Source organism: Microtus oregoni, unplaced genomic scaffold (genome assembly GCF_018167655.1).
Source record: "Microtus oregoni isolate MIOR12 unplaced genomic scaffold, Mior012 000012F_ref0000307, whole genome shotgun sequence".
NCBI classification, from domain to species: Eukaryota; Metazoa; Chordata; class Mammalia; order Rodentia; family Cricetidae; genus Microtus; species Microtus oregoni.
Window position 1 is genome coordinate 27,983,454 of NW_024543071.1, and position 15,199 is coordinate 27,998,652.

General features: G+C 42.1%; 1 protein-coding gene across 7 annotated transcripts in view; it reads left to right on the forward strand.

Annotated features, from left to right (window-relative positions):
- Window positions 1-15,199, forward strand: part of Sgms1 (sphingomyelin synthase 1) — a 261,385-nt gene that overhangs the window by 123,156 nt on the left and 123,030 nt on the right. For 6 of the 7 annotated variants that reach the window (XM_041661109.1, XM_041661108.1, XM_041661114.1 and 3 more), the window contains one exon: window positions 12,771-12,813. The exons of the other annotated variant lie outside the window; for it this stretch is intronic. The gene's annotated coding sequence lies outside the window, so the exon portion shown is untranslated. The remainder of the gene's footprint in view (window positions 1-12,770; window positions 12,814-15,199) is intronic. 7 annotated transcript variants of the gene reach the window in all.

Genomic DNA, 15,199 nt, shown 5'->3' on the forward strand with positions numbered 1-15,199 from the left:
ATATTTTCTTGTGTTAGTCTGAGTAAAAGGAGCAAAGCAAGCTTTTAAATGTCTTACAGTCCTCATGAGACAATAGGGCTAGTTATAAAGCATATCCCAGTATATTTTCTGTACACCAAAATCATACAGCTTAATGACAGGTCGTCTTCCTGACCACCTATGGATATATGTACACATAAGATTGAGATGCAATTGTGAGATTACACATACATATCATATGAAGCTACACACAACAGTGCAGGTATTGGGGAGACACTGTAGCTGCTTTTGCCCATGTGAAATTACAGACAGGAGCAACAGTTTCCAGGTCGGTGGTCCCACAGGCCTTGCTTAGATGGGATTCTTCTCCATCAGAGAATCATTCCTCTCGTGGGTTGACATTTGGACAATAGTTGTCACCTGCTGTGTATTCCTGTGGCCTCCCACTTATAAGGGTTGGTGTGGTCCTGGTGTCTTTTTTTTTTTTTGGTTTTTTTCAAGACAGTGTTTCTCTGTAACTTGGGTGCCTTTCCCAGACCTAGCTCTTGTAGACCAGGCTGGCCTCGAACTCCCAGAGATCCGCCTGCCTCTGCCTCCCGAGTGCTGGGATTAAAGGCATGCGCCACCACCACCTGGCTGGTGTCTTTTCACAGTAGTAAAACCCCAGCTAAGACACTGGACAACTGTCATGAAGACTTTACAGGAACAAGGTTAGAATTTGCCCCTGATAAAAAGCTCTTCCTTCTCCCTGCCTAACTGTGTCAGCAAGTATAATAATAATTTTCTGAGAAACTTGAATGTACTGAAAGAAAAATCCATCTTAAATAATTTTGTTATCTGGACAGTTATGTTTGTATTGTTATAGAAACAAGCCTGTTTGGAGGTTTGCTTTAACCTGCATCTCCTAAGGTCCAGGCTTATTACTGCTTTAGTCGTATAGATTTCTGATTTCTGACCTTGAGGTGGTTGGTGAGTGAGTGAAAGAAGTATTCTTGGTGCTGAGTCACAGAAAACTTCAGTCCCAGAACACTCAGTCACAGAATACCTCCCCTGCATGCACCAGGCCTTGGTTCAATCCTTAGCCTCTCTGGGGCAGAGACCTCAGGTTCTGCTTGCTAGTGAGGGCCTTTCTTACTCTGCCAACTCTTTGAGCCCCTGGATAGACGCTTATCGAATGAGGAGGCCCAGGAGCCTAGCTAAGTGCGTCGTTTTCTTTAAGACATTAATTTCATGGTAGTTCTGAGCAATGGAAATTCCTAGTGTACATTAGCCACGGCTCTGGGACATTTTGATGCATAGAAACCAAGGTAACTACAGCCAAGAAATGGATTTCAGTGGCACATGATTGACAGCTAGAAACCAGAGCTGTGGAAGAGGAGGGAACCTCGGTGGTGAAAGCAGTTTTTGCAGCTACTTAGGAGGAACATGAAACCTTTGGTTCCGCAAACCTAAGAGTGACCAACACTCCCTATGCTTGAAGCTTGAAATTGTTTGATTCGATAGGTTGTTCCTTGAAAAGCTATATTTAAATTAAATTCTTTTTTAAATTACTCCAATTCCTGTCTTTAAATCTCAGTAAGATCTCACTACTTGCAGAAATCTTTGATTTTGCTGTGTAAATCCTGTGTGTAAATATATTTTTATGAATCACACTGACTTATATCAAACTCCTGAACTGGTTATTTCAGTTGATGCATTTTCTGACTCAGAAACTGAATACTATGCTACCTCCGTCCCCTGCTTGTGTAAAGACAAATTATTTAGCCCCATTTCCCTTTCCATGCCTGCAATAGTTCCTTTACAAAGTATACTGAGGTATAGGCAGAGCGTCACAAATCTGTATTTTGAGAAGCTTAAGGTTTGCAGGATTTGAAAGTGTTTGCCTGTAGGAAGTACAGCTTAGAATAAAATAAGCATTGGAGAAACCAGGCTTGTCAGTCATGTGGGCCTCTCTTCTTCAAGGGAAGGAAATCAATGAAGCTTTTCACCTGAAAAACTTGAGCAACCGTTGTCTGACAACCTGCTGATCCTTTGCTAGTCTGTTAGGAACCAACCTCCACCTGAATCTCTTCCAAATCCCAGAATGTTTAGGCTCTAAATATCTCTCAGTGGATTTGACCTCATCCCCATGAACTTTGCATCCTTAATCAATAAAATTTATCTGTATGCTCACCACAGATCCTTCCCCTAGGCCCTAGCCTGAGCTCAGTTTATCAGCCAATAGAACTCACTCTTACTGAGGTGGTCACAGGTGCTTTGCACTTTGCTGGAGCGTGTCTGTGTAGGTATGTCTAAAGCTTTGTTGTGACCATTGTCGCATGGAAACCTTTCCCCAAACTTTTACTCTGCATCAGTGTGTAAGAAGACTAAACCCCAAGGTCAGTCTCTGGAACAGATTTTGACCCAGCGCCTGTGAAGATGTTGCTGCCTGAGTTTATTCTTCAACTGGCGTGGATGTCTCCCTTCCAGCAGTGAGGCTTCCAAGGGGAAGGAGGCTGTGCTGATAATGTGTCTACATGTCTCTTCTTTGCTACTTTGGATATGTAGTTATTAGTTCTTAAGATAGGACTTAGCCCCACTTTCTTAGTTATGTGTACTAGCTAACTTTATTACATAGACCTGATGGCATTTTATCCATGGTTTAATACATTTATAGCATTTGTTTGCGTACCACCTTCTTTATGTACATAACAGGACTCTGTTTACACAACATCTTCTCTGTGTATTTTGTAGGATTTTGTTTGTATTGTATTCACTAAGAAGCATATTCAGGGGCCGGGGGGCAGGCCTGGTCAGTGAAGTGGCTGCTGTTGAAGCATGAGGACCTGAGTTTGGAGTCTCAGCACCCACATTAGTAACCCTAGGGCTGGGGGCTGGGTGAACAGGGGGAATCCCTGGAGCAGCTAGCTGAACTTTTCAGCTCCAGGGTCAGTGAGAGACCCTATCTCCTAAAGGAAGGTCGAGAGTCATAGAGGCAGGTGCCCGGCATAAACCTCTGGCTTCCACATGTGCATCTGAGAATGTGTACGCACACACACACACACACACAGACCACACCCCTTTATCTTTAGAAACTCAGATGGTAGCTGTTAGTTGTTTATTTTTAAACTCTGTGTCAGCAGCATAAGCGCTCAGACACACCTCTGCAATTGCCACTCCAGGCTGGACCTTAGGGTGGTCCATGGATGTATTCAGGAGATTAAGAATGTAATTGGCTCAGCTGTTTATGGCAATGTCATCTGTAAGTTACTACCTCATTCTGTCTAAATGGATCTGGCTTCCAAGCAGCACAGTCTGTCAGGTTGTAGTTGATAACTCACTGAGGACTATGGAAGACACTGTTTTAGGTACTCAAGTGAAGTGGGTGGATGACAATGGACCATGATGTGGTTGTAATAAAAATGGCCCCCATAGGCTCAAGGATTTAAAGCTCGTTCACCAGAGAGTGGAAGTTTTCAAAAAGATTACAAAGATTTGGAGGTGTGGCCTTGTTGGAGAGGGTGTGTCACCGGGTGTGGGCTTTAAGGTTTCGAAAGCCAACGCCCAGCCCAGGGTCTGTCTCTGCTATTGGATCAGGATGTGCCTTTCAGCTACTTGAGCACCACGCTCGCCTGCTGCTGTGTTCTCTGCCCTGATCATCATGGAATAAGCCTCTGAAACTGTAAAGCAAGTCCCCAATTAAATGCTTGGTTTTTTTTTTTTTTTTTTGAGTTGCCTCGGTCATGGTGTCTCTTTACAGCCATAGAACAGTGGCTAAGACAGACAGACCATCAGTGCTAAAGAAACATTTTCAAAAGGTTAAAAGCAAGCTGCCAGTCAATATAAAAGGAACATGGCCCAGGATTTTGTAACTGGGACTTTCAGGGTGAAAGCTGAGGCTATGGCAGCCTTAACACACCAGCCTTGGACGCCTTCCCCAGTGTGACAATTACAGACGTAAGTGATGGCGAGAAGCAGAGGATTCATTAGTGTGGCCGCACTGGGAAGAGGAACGAATGACCCTGAATCTTATTTTAAGAGTAGCGATGTTTAAATGGAGGAAGAATTGGAGCCAGGGGCAAGAGGAATGCATAAATACACAGTTCCACGCAGAGCACGGTCTGATGGGTAATTGAGCTCTGTTTCTGCAGTCTTTGTATGAAGGGACTAGTCTGTTTCCTACAGGGTCCTGCTCCAGACCAGGCCTCTTCTGAGGCCTCTGGGTCAGGGATAATTGCTCTCCTCTGGGGTAGGGAGGTGTCAGTCATCAAGGTTCTGCCATCCTGGATCCCAAAAGACTTCAGAGGGAAGGCAAAGGAGAGTCATCTGTTTGTGGTTTACAGACAATGTAAAGGAGACACCAGACAAAAAATAGCGGTCGGAGGTCAAGCTTCCATCCTCTGTCTGGTTACTTGTGAACTCAAGTGAGGAGTCGTAGCTTTTTTCAGCAAAAGCCTCTTCTGAGAAAGTCTGCTCCGGTTCTGTTCAGCTTAGGTAATGTGAAAATTAGAGGGGAATTTGAGGAACTAGAGAACAGCCCTGTTATATTTGGGGTTATTTTTCTTCCCGGCATCTTTAGCAGACAGCATTTCTTTATAGTGCTGTAGGAAAGAAGGACTTAGAATTACTCTCTGTGAAGTAGTACGTGGCCTTACTGGTCCAGCTGATTGCAGAGGCTACTCTAGTTAATGTCTAATGCAGCAAGCACTCAAAGGGGCTCTCTTGCCCATGTTCAAGTCTTAGACAGTTTTTTTTGAGACATTTAAAAATATTTTTGAGCAGTTTCGTTCACCGAATAATTATAGACTCCGGGTCTAATAGAATTCCATTGTCTTGTATCGTGACCACACCCTTCAACCCACTCAGTGTTGCAGCTTCTATAGCCAAGGCTGTAGCCCCATTTTGACTTAGGGATTTCTGCTACAAATCACATAAGATTCTCTGGACTTCTTAGTTTTTTTTAAGAGAGAGAGGCAGGACAGTGAGTATAATTATATTTTTAATGGGAAAAATGAAATACTCTGAGACGTTCTAAGCTATCTACAAATCACTGAAATGATAGACAGATATATTAGTTGTAATTATGAAATCAGTAGGATTACCACGTGGCAGCCACACAGTAGAAAGGACTTTCCATTTGTATAAAGCTATTTGTGTCCCTTTGTTTGACAAGAGGACTAAATATATCAGGGTCATTGCCTGCATTCTATAGGTGAGACACCTGAAGCACAAGGGAGAGACATTGAAAGAATAAAGCTGTATTGTTTTAAAAATGGACCTATGTGCTGTAAGATGTTTCTTCCAATAGCTTACCTAACACGGCAATAGTAAATTTAACTTAGGTTTTTTTTTTCTTTTAAATCATTAGCTGTGTATTTTAGGTATTTTCTCAGTTTCAAAAGTCGTGTTGTATTTTGCTCCAGAAAAGATTAGGATGTAAGGATGTGGATCTGAGGATCCCAGACCAAGAACAGTCGGGACCGTTAGTTTCTGTGCACACTTGGCCTGTGACATTAAGTGTCCCTCAGGACCTTTTACCATGCATCTAGGTTCTCGTAGACTTACTCATATTTGGCTCTTGAGGCAGAGAGCCTCACTGTGGATCCCATCCTCTTTAGAAACCATGCCTTTTGGCCATTTCATAAAGGACTCTTTTTTTGAGTAACTAATCTTTTCAGGTTTAGTCAGTTGTGTCTGTGCGTGTGATTGTATCAGACAGTGCAGCAATGGCAGTTGAGAGACATCTGGATCTGAGAGTATAGTAGAATTCCCCAAGAAGAGTAGGTGAGCCATACCCTGCATGCTACTTGAGAAAATTTGTCGTTTTTTGGTTTGAAACATTTTCCTTTATGTGCCTTGAGAAAGAATTTTACATATGCACACACACTTTTTGGGGGGAGAGTGTCCAGGACTGAACCAGTAAACGTGTGCTCTGGCCCTGAGGTAATCTTCTCTCTCAGCCATTTCATTTTCAGCATGTCCGGGGCAAACAGGAATTGTTAGTTCATCTTACGCTCTGAACTTCTTTGCTATTTTTGCCCTTCTGAGGAACACAAGTGTTTTTGTGTGTGCCGTTGGCACACTTTGTTATGGTAGCTTGGCTTGCTAATTCTTGTGGAATTTTCTTTTGAAGATGTTATGACCAGGTTCTCATTGTTCTTCTGATTTCTGGTAAACACCTATTCTTCTCCATGTCTTAAAAGAACTTGGCTTCAAAAGGCAAGACTCTTAGATTTGTTTCTATGATAGTTATTAAGTCACTGGATTATGGGTTTTGGATTATGGGGTAGGATATATAACTTGTGTTCTGGGGACTTTGGCGAGGGAGGCAGTGTCACTAATTTCAAATGGAAGCTACTTAGACTATAATAGATAAGGGTTGGTATGGAAAATGAAAATAATCTACATTTTTTAATCCTTTTTTGTTTAAAAAGAGGGCGCTATAAAATAGAAGATACTAATATTCAAATGTAACATAGAGGTAATTAACTACCTAAATCAAAGATTTACTTGTGTGTGTGTGTGTGCGCGCGCGCGCGCGTGCACGTGTATTTACATATTTATAGCTTGATTAAAAATAATGAAGACCAAATAAGGTCAGGTAGGTAATTTGTTCATTAGTGTGAGTTATTTCTATCACTCTTGCTAGGCCTGGAAAGGAGAGAGATAGCAATTACACAGCAATATGTTTTTGAAGTACAGATGGTTTTACCAGTGAACTGAGAAACTTGGTTTGCTTTAATGTAGCTGATAGCAGACAGCCATATTGGCATTTACCAGGTGCTGACCGGGATCTGTTGCATTTTAAGCATAAAGGCAAGCGTCATGCTTGCCCTGAGGAAACTGTGTTCCAGTTAGCCCAGGAAGGGTATCTTGGCAGTCCTATTGGCAGAACTTTAAAAGGAACTCACACTGCTCCCATGACATTGGAGGCCGGGCACGTTACTGAGGTCATTCGAGCAAGATATGGTACTGGAAATCATCTCAGCTTGTAAATTTCTCAGTGAAAGCTTCAGGAACCAAAGGCACATTTATTTGGGCCTTCAAAAGGTGACATAGGGATTGAGCTTTTGCTTCCTGGAAAAGCCAGTGTTGAAAAAAACAAACCCCTTTGTGATCACGGACAGAAATTCCAAGAACAAAAGCCAAATACATATTAAAGATTCTATGAGGCCATTTGACTGATTAGAATTTCATAGTTCTGGAGCCAAATTATCTTGGGCTTTTGTTAGCTCCCTTAATAGCTAGCTTGTTGTTGCCCACCTACATGTTTGACCGTACCTCCTTGTGATTATTAGGCAAACCATTTTGGAATATACTGACATGTTTCTAGCTTCATGTGTGGCTCCCTTTTGTTCTACCACTCTGTTTACTACTTTAGAACATGGTATTTGGGGCTGCCTGATTTCATTTTCCCGAGCCATGGCCATCCATATTTGGTTCACTCTAGAATGTGAGAACTATGTCTTCTCGGATCAAGAAGACCCTGTTCTTCATCCCATACCTAGCAGTTCCCATCAGTGAAGCACAGAAGAGTGTTTCTTGGCCTCGCGGTCTTGGCTCAGGGGTTCAGATGAGACCCCTAGTAGGGAGTAGTCATGTTTGCCGATGTTCGTTTACCTCAGTGCTGTCAGTCAGTCACCTCTGTCTGTCCCCACCATCTGCCCAGTGAAGTGCTGAAGTGCCTTTTCCTTCCTGGAACCTGCTCACTTGAGAAGGAGTGCTCCAGGGCACATTCCAGCCTCGCTGCTTCTGGGCTTTCGTCAGCGTGTGTCATTCAGAACATTTCTTCACCAGTTCCTGGAACACAGTCATTTCTAGACTTTCCTTAAGCATGCGTCCTATCTCTCTCGAGTCCCCGTGGCCCCAAATCTTTTCCTTCAACTCCTACATTTTAGCAGATTGCAATCGCTAACTCTGTCTTCCTCTTAGGACATCACTCCAATCAACTGTTCTTTCCTGAGGGAAAAAGAAGGAAAGCCAGATTCAGAGGCAAGCTGAGAAGGGGTACACCATGGGGTACTTGAGGAAGTTGTGTATTTTCTTTTACAACACAGCCTAGCTCCTTCCCAGAAAGCCAGGTTTCTCCTGGGAATTCTGGCAGTTTCAAGAAAGCTTGGGAGAAGACACCCTAGTCATCCATTGCATGTTCTCTTGGTTGGTCTCAAACAGCTAAGACCATGCACTGAAGGGGAGATGAAGGCACTGGGATGATTTTCCTGTGAGGAGGGCTGGCAGCAGGAAGCTGTGGGCGAGGGTAGACTAGCACCTCTCAACCCATGGACCGTGACATTCTTTGGGGTCACATATCAGATATCCTGCATATCCGATATATATATTACAAACCACAGGAGTAGCATTACAGTAGCAACGAAAATAATTTTATGGTTGGGGTTCATCACAACTTTGGGAATTATGTTACAGGTTCACAGTGTTAAAAAGGGTGAGAACCACCGCTCTAGAGGAAGACTGAACTTTCCAGCCTAGAGAGCCAGAGACTATACCTAGAGTGTTTTGACACCTTAAGAGAGATGGCAGAGTTGTAAAGACCCTTCTTCACTTATGAGAGAAAAGGAAGGGAGGTCTGGCTAACCTACCTGTCTTCACTGGGGTGCTAGTGGCTGGTTAACATGTCTTCATATTTTGTCTTTTATGTTTTTTAAAGTCAGACTCTTAATTTACACAATGTATTGCTTATTAGAAAGATTTTTTGGCTTTTTAAAAATTGTTCTAATAAAGTACAGTCTTAGTGGGAAAATGTACTTGAATTGCTCCTGTGCTGTTACTGCTCTCTATATTTCTGATGCCTAATTACACATCATCTCCCTCCAAGAACGAATAACTGAAATTGACTTGCATCAGGCTGCAGAAACAAAGCATGTTTGCTGCATTTCCATACCATCTCTGCATGGCACATAATGGTGACACAATGCCACTGCCTCTCAGGGTTGCTTCTGAGCCACTGACTGTGGCTAACCAACTGACCAACCGGCCAGCTGATCAGATTGCCATCTTGGCACTTCCTGATGTAGGAAGATTTGAAAGTCCTGTACGCTTTCATTTTTTCCTTCCTCAGCAGTGGCTCTTATGTCCACTCCTTCTGCTCTTGGGTCTTTTCCTACTGCAGTGTGTTTTTCTTGGGAGAAAATCACCAGTTGTAAGCCCCGAGGCATTTAAATATTGTCATACCAGAACTCTGACGAGTAGGAGAACCCCTACCTACAATCTTCTGCCTGTCACTGGGTTCATCTCTACAATAATTTCTGCCTTACCTTAAAAATATTATTATTTTCCAATTATAGTTACATTTCCCCCATCCCTTTCTTCTTTCCAACTCTCCATCCATACTCTCTCTCAAATTCATGGATGCTCTCTTTTTCTTTAATTCTTTACACACACACACACCAAAACATCTGTTTATTCTGTGTAATGTTACTTGTATGTATGTGATTTCAGGGTTGACTACTTGGTGTTGGATAACCAGTTAGGGTCCTGTTCCCCTGGGAAGACCATTTTTCCAGCTGGGACTCAGCAGTCCCCAGTTGTCTGTAACTCTTTCTCTCGTGTTGGACCTCCTGAGCGTTTTCCCTTCCATGTTAGTCTGTCAGTGGTGTCATTGTTGTTCAGGTCTTGTTTAGTTCTCTCTCTCTCTCTCTCTCTCTCTCTCTCTCTCTCTCTCTCTCTCTCTCTCTAGCTGGATCCTAAATGAATGTTTAAAGTCATAGCTGCAAGGAGAACTGGGGACTTCCACTCTCTAGCCATTCTTCTGTGAATGACCGGTCTACGGGTTACCTGCTTATCTAGTCCCAGAAAGATTTGTGTCGTCACAAAACACCCACAAGCCTACTCTTTGGCCATCCTGAGTCTCACACAAGGAAACTCCCCAGGGGGCTCTGACTGTCCTCACAGTTCACAGAACAGATCCTGAGTGGATCCAGGCCTCCTGTACTTCCTGTCCTCAGGCTCCTTATTAGCAAAACACTTTTACCATCGCACAAGGAGAAGGGACTTGCAACACCTTTCTCAAGATAAGAGTCCAAATAACTTGAAACTAGAAGATGGAAGTGTTACTGAACGGTTTGAGACAGTCTGGGGGCTTTCATCATAAAGCCAGAGCTGTCATGGTCGTTATAGCCCAAGTAGTTCAACAAGCGTCACTTGGGGCCTTTCCCCCTCTCTCCTGGTATAACCCCAGAGAAGTTGCGTAGCCTCTGAGTTGTCTACATCTGATTAGGTTGTGGCTTCAAGGCTTCCTTCAGCACACTACCCCATGCTTTCAGGGACTGACAGTCTGCAATTGCAATTGAGGTCCAGATTTATATTTATCATTGAGGATGCAGGAAAACCTTTTCAAGCACATATCTTGGCTAGCACACACACACACACACACACACACACACACACACACACACACACTGTCTTTTTAAAGTAGTTGCTGTTTTTTTACCCCTCAAGTGACATAACAGAAACTTCCCTTTTTTGAACTATGTTCCTGTTTTGACCCCGCTCTTTGAAATTACTTATTATACAAAGGAAATATGAACAGAGGCTTGGCACGTTGTTGGAAGGTGGTGTTCTCCGGGTTCCTCAGTAACTGGTGGTACCTGAGTACATGAGCAGCTGCCCATGAGGGACACTGTGTACTTCTGGTGTCTCTTGTTACAAAACGGCTGTAGGAGAATAGTTGGGCCATTTAGCAGGTTTCAGAACTAGCAGGTGGGATGCAGGAAGGTTTCTTTTGAAAGGTCTTCTCCTGCGTACAGAGCGGCTAGTGTGCCTGCTTCACAGAGATGGTCATTGGGTTTGTGGGTAATCTGTAAGAATGGATTCAGAATGACATGAGCCTTCTGATTTGAGTGGTGCTTGGGCAGGGACTACATGTCAGATCCTATATCCAACCATGCGTGTTTATTCCTGTGAACACATGTCCTTTGTTGATAGCATCAGTGGCCCTGCCTGGTACAGCTTGCCTTACCTACTAACTCAGTTGCACTGTTTGGAGATTCTTGGTTCCTATGGACTGGAGGGACCCAAACTTCAGCATTTGCTCTGGGACTTGGAAGACCAAGTGGAGCCATGCACTTTGGTCTAGCGTCCACCACATATAAGTTATGTTGTCTTTACTATGGAGTTTGTTGTTGTTTACCTGTAGAAAGGAAATCAACCCCCCTTTGGCAGTCTTCTTATTCTTATTTCCTCTTTTCCCCCATGTTATCTTTAACAGTTCAGTCTTGCTTCTTAATGGGAAGGCCCTTTCCCTGCTGTCTATCATGAACAACACCCCATCATAGTCTCTGGAGACCCTGCCATTGGCCACCCATCAGCCAAAGCACTTTCATCCTTTGCATGACAGCATCTTCCTGAATAGGATTAGCTCTCAGCCAGCTACCCTCTACTTTTTTTTTCCTTAAAATCTTTAATTTTGGTCCAGTTATGTGGATTCTCAAACTCAGACACTTTTCTGAGTAATAAGGGTCCCTGTATCTGCCTCCAGGCAGAACCTGTGTGTTCAAAGCCAGGCTTCTTCCTTTCCTTCCTTCCTTCCTTCCTTCCTTTTTCCTTTCCTTTCCTTTCCTTTCTTTATTGTTTTTCTTTTTGTTTGTGTGACAGTAATACAAATGTTTATTAATTTTTAAATGTGGTTTATTTAATGTATTTTGTTATAAGAGGCCACTAGTTAGTTCCTGGCTGCCCAGACCCCCAAAACAATCACACAGAAACTATATTATTTGCAATACTACTTGGCCAATAGCTTAAGCATATTGCTAGCTAGCTCTTACATCTAGAATTAACCCATTTCCATTATTTTATATTTTACCAGAAGGCTCATGACCTACTGGCAAAGTTCCATGTGTCTGTCTCTGGCAGCTATATGGTGTCTCACTGACTCGACCTTCTTTCTCCCAGCATTCAATTTAGTTTTCCCCACCTAGCTAAGTTCTGCCTTACTACAGCCCAAAGCAGTTTCTTTATTCATTAACCAATAAAAATAACACATAGACAGAAGGACCTCCTACACCATATTTATTTAGAGACAAAGTCTCAATTTGTAGGTTAGGTTGTTCTTAAACTCATTCTGTTGCCAAGACTGGCCTCAGACTTAATAGTTCTACTCAGTTTTTTGAGTGTTAAATTTAAATTAAAATTAAGCATGTGCCAGTGTGCCAGGCTGCAACTTTAGAGGTACTGTCTCTCTTTCTGTAGTATTTTGATTCACAGACATGTATCTTAAATTTCATTATTCACACATACATGTTGAAAGGATCATGTTTGATTTAGTTGAGAAAATCTGCTGAAGCAGGGCAAAGAAGCATGCCTAAGTGTTTTGTCCAGGGTTCACATCTGTGTACAGGTTCTTCGATCATTGCTCCTCCATGTGCCCATGCTTATTCCACGTAGCTGCTGTTGATTGTATTATGATACAAAGGAATCTATAAACTTCTCACTATCGTTTTCTACCAGAGTTCTAATCTTTACAGTTTGAAAAATATGCTTGCCCACCATATCAGTTTCAATAGTAAGTTAGCAGTTAATGTGAATGGAGACGGGCTGTGTCCTTAGGTCCTTGCCTAGAAGTCTGATGATATGTCCGTAGACAGGTCTGGGTGCACCAGACACAGGCTTGCTCTGCTCGTTTGCCCAATCACAAACCTGGTCTCTCCACCAGGATAACTGGGGTGAAGTTGGAAAGGAGGGAAGAACATTTATTTCTCAGTGGGCAGATAAGGAGGGGGTAGTGATGACCTTGTTTTTTCCTTATAAAGCAGCTCATTGTATGAAGAATGTACTTTAATTTACTTATTTTCTCCTAGACTGGATGGAAGACTGATGAAGAGAAGTAGCAGCATGACTGAGGTAAATGGATGTTGTTTGTCTTCTGGGATGTTCTAGAGAAACGATGATGGCCAACTTGAATATATACAGATTGAGAGTACTACAGATGACGCAGTCAAACACATATTCCCCTTAATTAATTTAGTTATATATGTATATTGAACAAGCATGTATTTTTACTATTCTTTCAGGTATGTAATTGCATAAGTTGCATCAGCATTTTCATTGTAAGAGTCATGTTTCAGAATGTTGACTGCACTTTGCCCAGCATAGTATGGCCTGTTTGCCATCCAGACTTTATGGACTCGTTGTATGATGCTGGCACCTGAGTCTAAACTACAAGTATCCCTTTGTGTAATGTAGGACAGTTGCTGGCTTCATTCATTGGACTGGTAAACATCCAGGACCTCCATTTGGAACAGTTTATATAACTGCTTTTATGAGCTTACTATCTTTTCTCCTTTGTTTTCTTGTTTTTTTTTTTGTTCTCCTTGTTCATTTTATTTATTTTTAAAGTTGTTGCGTATACATTGGTCTCTTAGTTAGGGTTACTATTGCTATGATGAAACACCATGACTAAAGCAACTTGGGTAAGAAAGGGTTTGTTTCAGCTTATATTTTTCATTTTGCAGTTTATCATTGAAGGAAGTTAGGACAGGAACCTGGAGGCAGGAACCAATGCAGAAGCAATGGAAGGGTGCTGCTTTTTAGCTTGCTCTCCATGGCTTGTTCATCCTGCTTTCTTATAGAATCCCTGACCACCAGCCCAGGGATATCAATACCCACAATGTGCTGGGCTCTCTCCCATCAATCACTAATTAAGAAAATACCTTACATGCTTGCCTACAACCTGATGAATGCATTTTCTTGACTGAGGTTCCCTCCTCTCAGATGACTTTATCTTATGTCAAATTTATATAAAACTATCCAGCACAATGGCTAATAGTTTTCCATCTCCCCTTTGACTAAAGATAGACCATTCACCATTTTTGGTTGTATTTTCTGGTATTCATGTATCTGTTTCAAAAAATGGAAAATGCTTTAAGTGTTACTTTAGTGGTTTCTTCAAGAATTTTAGATATCTGTCCTATTTCCTGATGAAGATTTACAGATGACCCTTGACTGCTGGGATTCACTTGCCATTCCTACCCCCACCCACTTTTCTTTTACTTGTCTTCTTCCACCACCTTCTCCTTCTCTCCTTTTATGAGGGGTAGGAGAGACTGTGGGCTTATACTGATCTCAAACTTAGAGTCCTCCTATCTCAGTGTCTGGGACTATTAGATATGTACCACTATGTCTAGATTTCCATTTCTTTTAGTGCAGCTGGGTTCTAGACTGCATTTAAGTATTAATATTTGCTGAGTTGTGATGATTATTTGGTTTTGGCTGAGCATTGTGATATGTGTTGTCATGTAACAACCATTCTGCTTCCTAGTTGGCTGCATGGGACGTTTTATGCCTCTAGGAAATGGTTAACACTTTTCCTTATCCCAAGAATCCGGAAATTCCATGCTGCGGGCTCCCTTCCACAATCCCTCTTTCCTTTTTCTTCTTCTTTTCCATCCCCCTCCCCTCCCTCACTTTCCCTGATATTTGTAGTTTTTCACTTATCATCAGTTTGATGACTTTCTTGCTCTCTTCTGTCACCAAAGTCAGAAATAATCAACTATTTCTTACACTGTATGATTCTGACCAGCTCCTCTCCCTACCCTTTTTTCTTTCTCAGAACTCTTTGATTGCACTGGATTCATTTAGATAATCCCAGATAATCTCCCCATTCCCCTTTTCCTGTGATTAATAAAATACAAGTCACATTACTCACCCTCTTGATCATGTTTAGTATGAGGTAGATAGTGTTAATTTACATCTTTTATATAAAGGATCTTGAGACTTTTTTCATCTTAGAAAATTATTACTTATCTATGAAGTAACAGTTCCTTTTCCCTCTTCCTAGCCCCTGGAAATCATCTTTCTTTCTTTTCCTTTGTCCCTGGAATCTGTTGTCTCGTTGAGGCTAGTTGCTTCCTAATGACCTGACCGTTCGTGCATGTAGCAGCACATGATAGAATCTTCTTTCTGAGGGCTGAACACTATTCCACTGACAAGGCAACCATATTCTCCTTACCCAGTTATTTGTCAGTAGACATATAGTATGGTGCCTTCTAATTTTGGTTATTGCTAAAACTGTCATAATGAATACTGATATGCAAACATCTCTTCAAAATCTTATTTTCAATTCTTTCAGATATACTTCATAAACTAGATCATACGATAGTTCTCTTTTTAACTTTTGAGGGATTGTCTGTGTGTGCTCCATACCAGTTGTACCATTTTACATTTCTAAGAGTGTACAAGGGTTCCAGTTTCTCCACAGTCTTGTCAACACTTGTCATTGTCTGTTTTT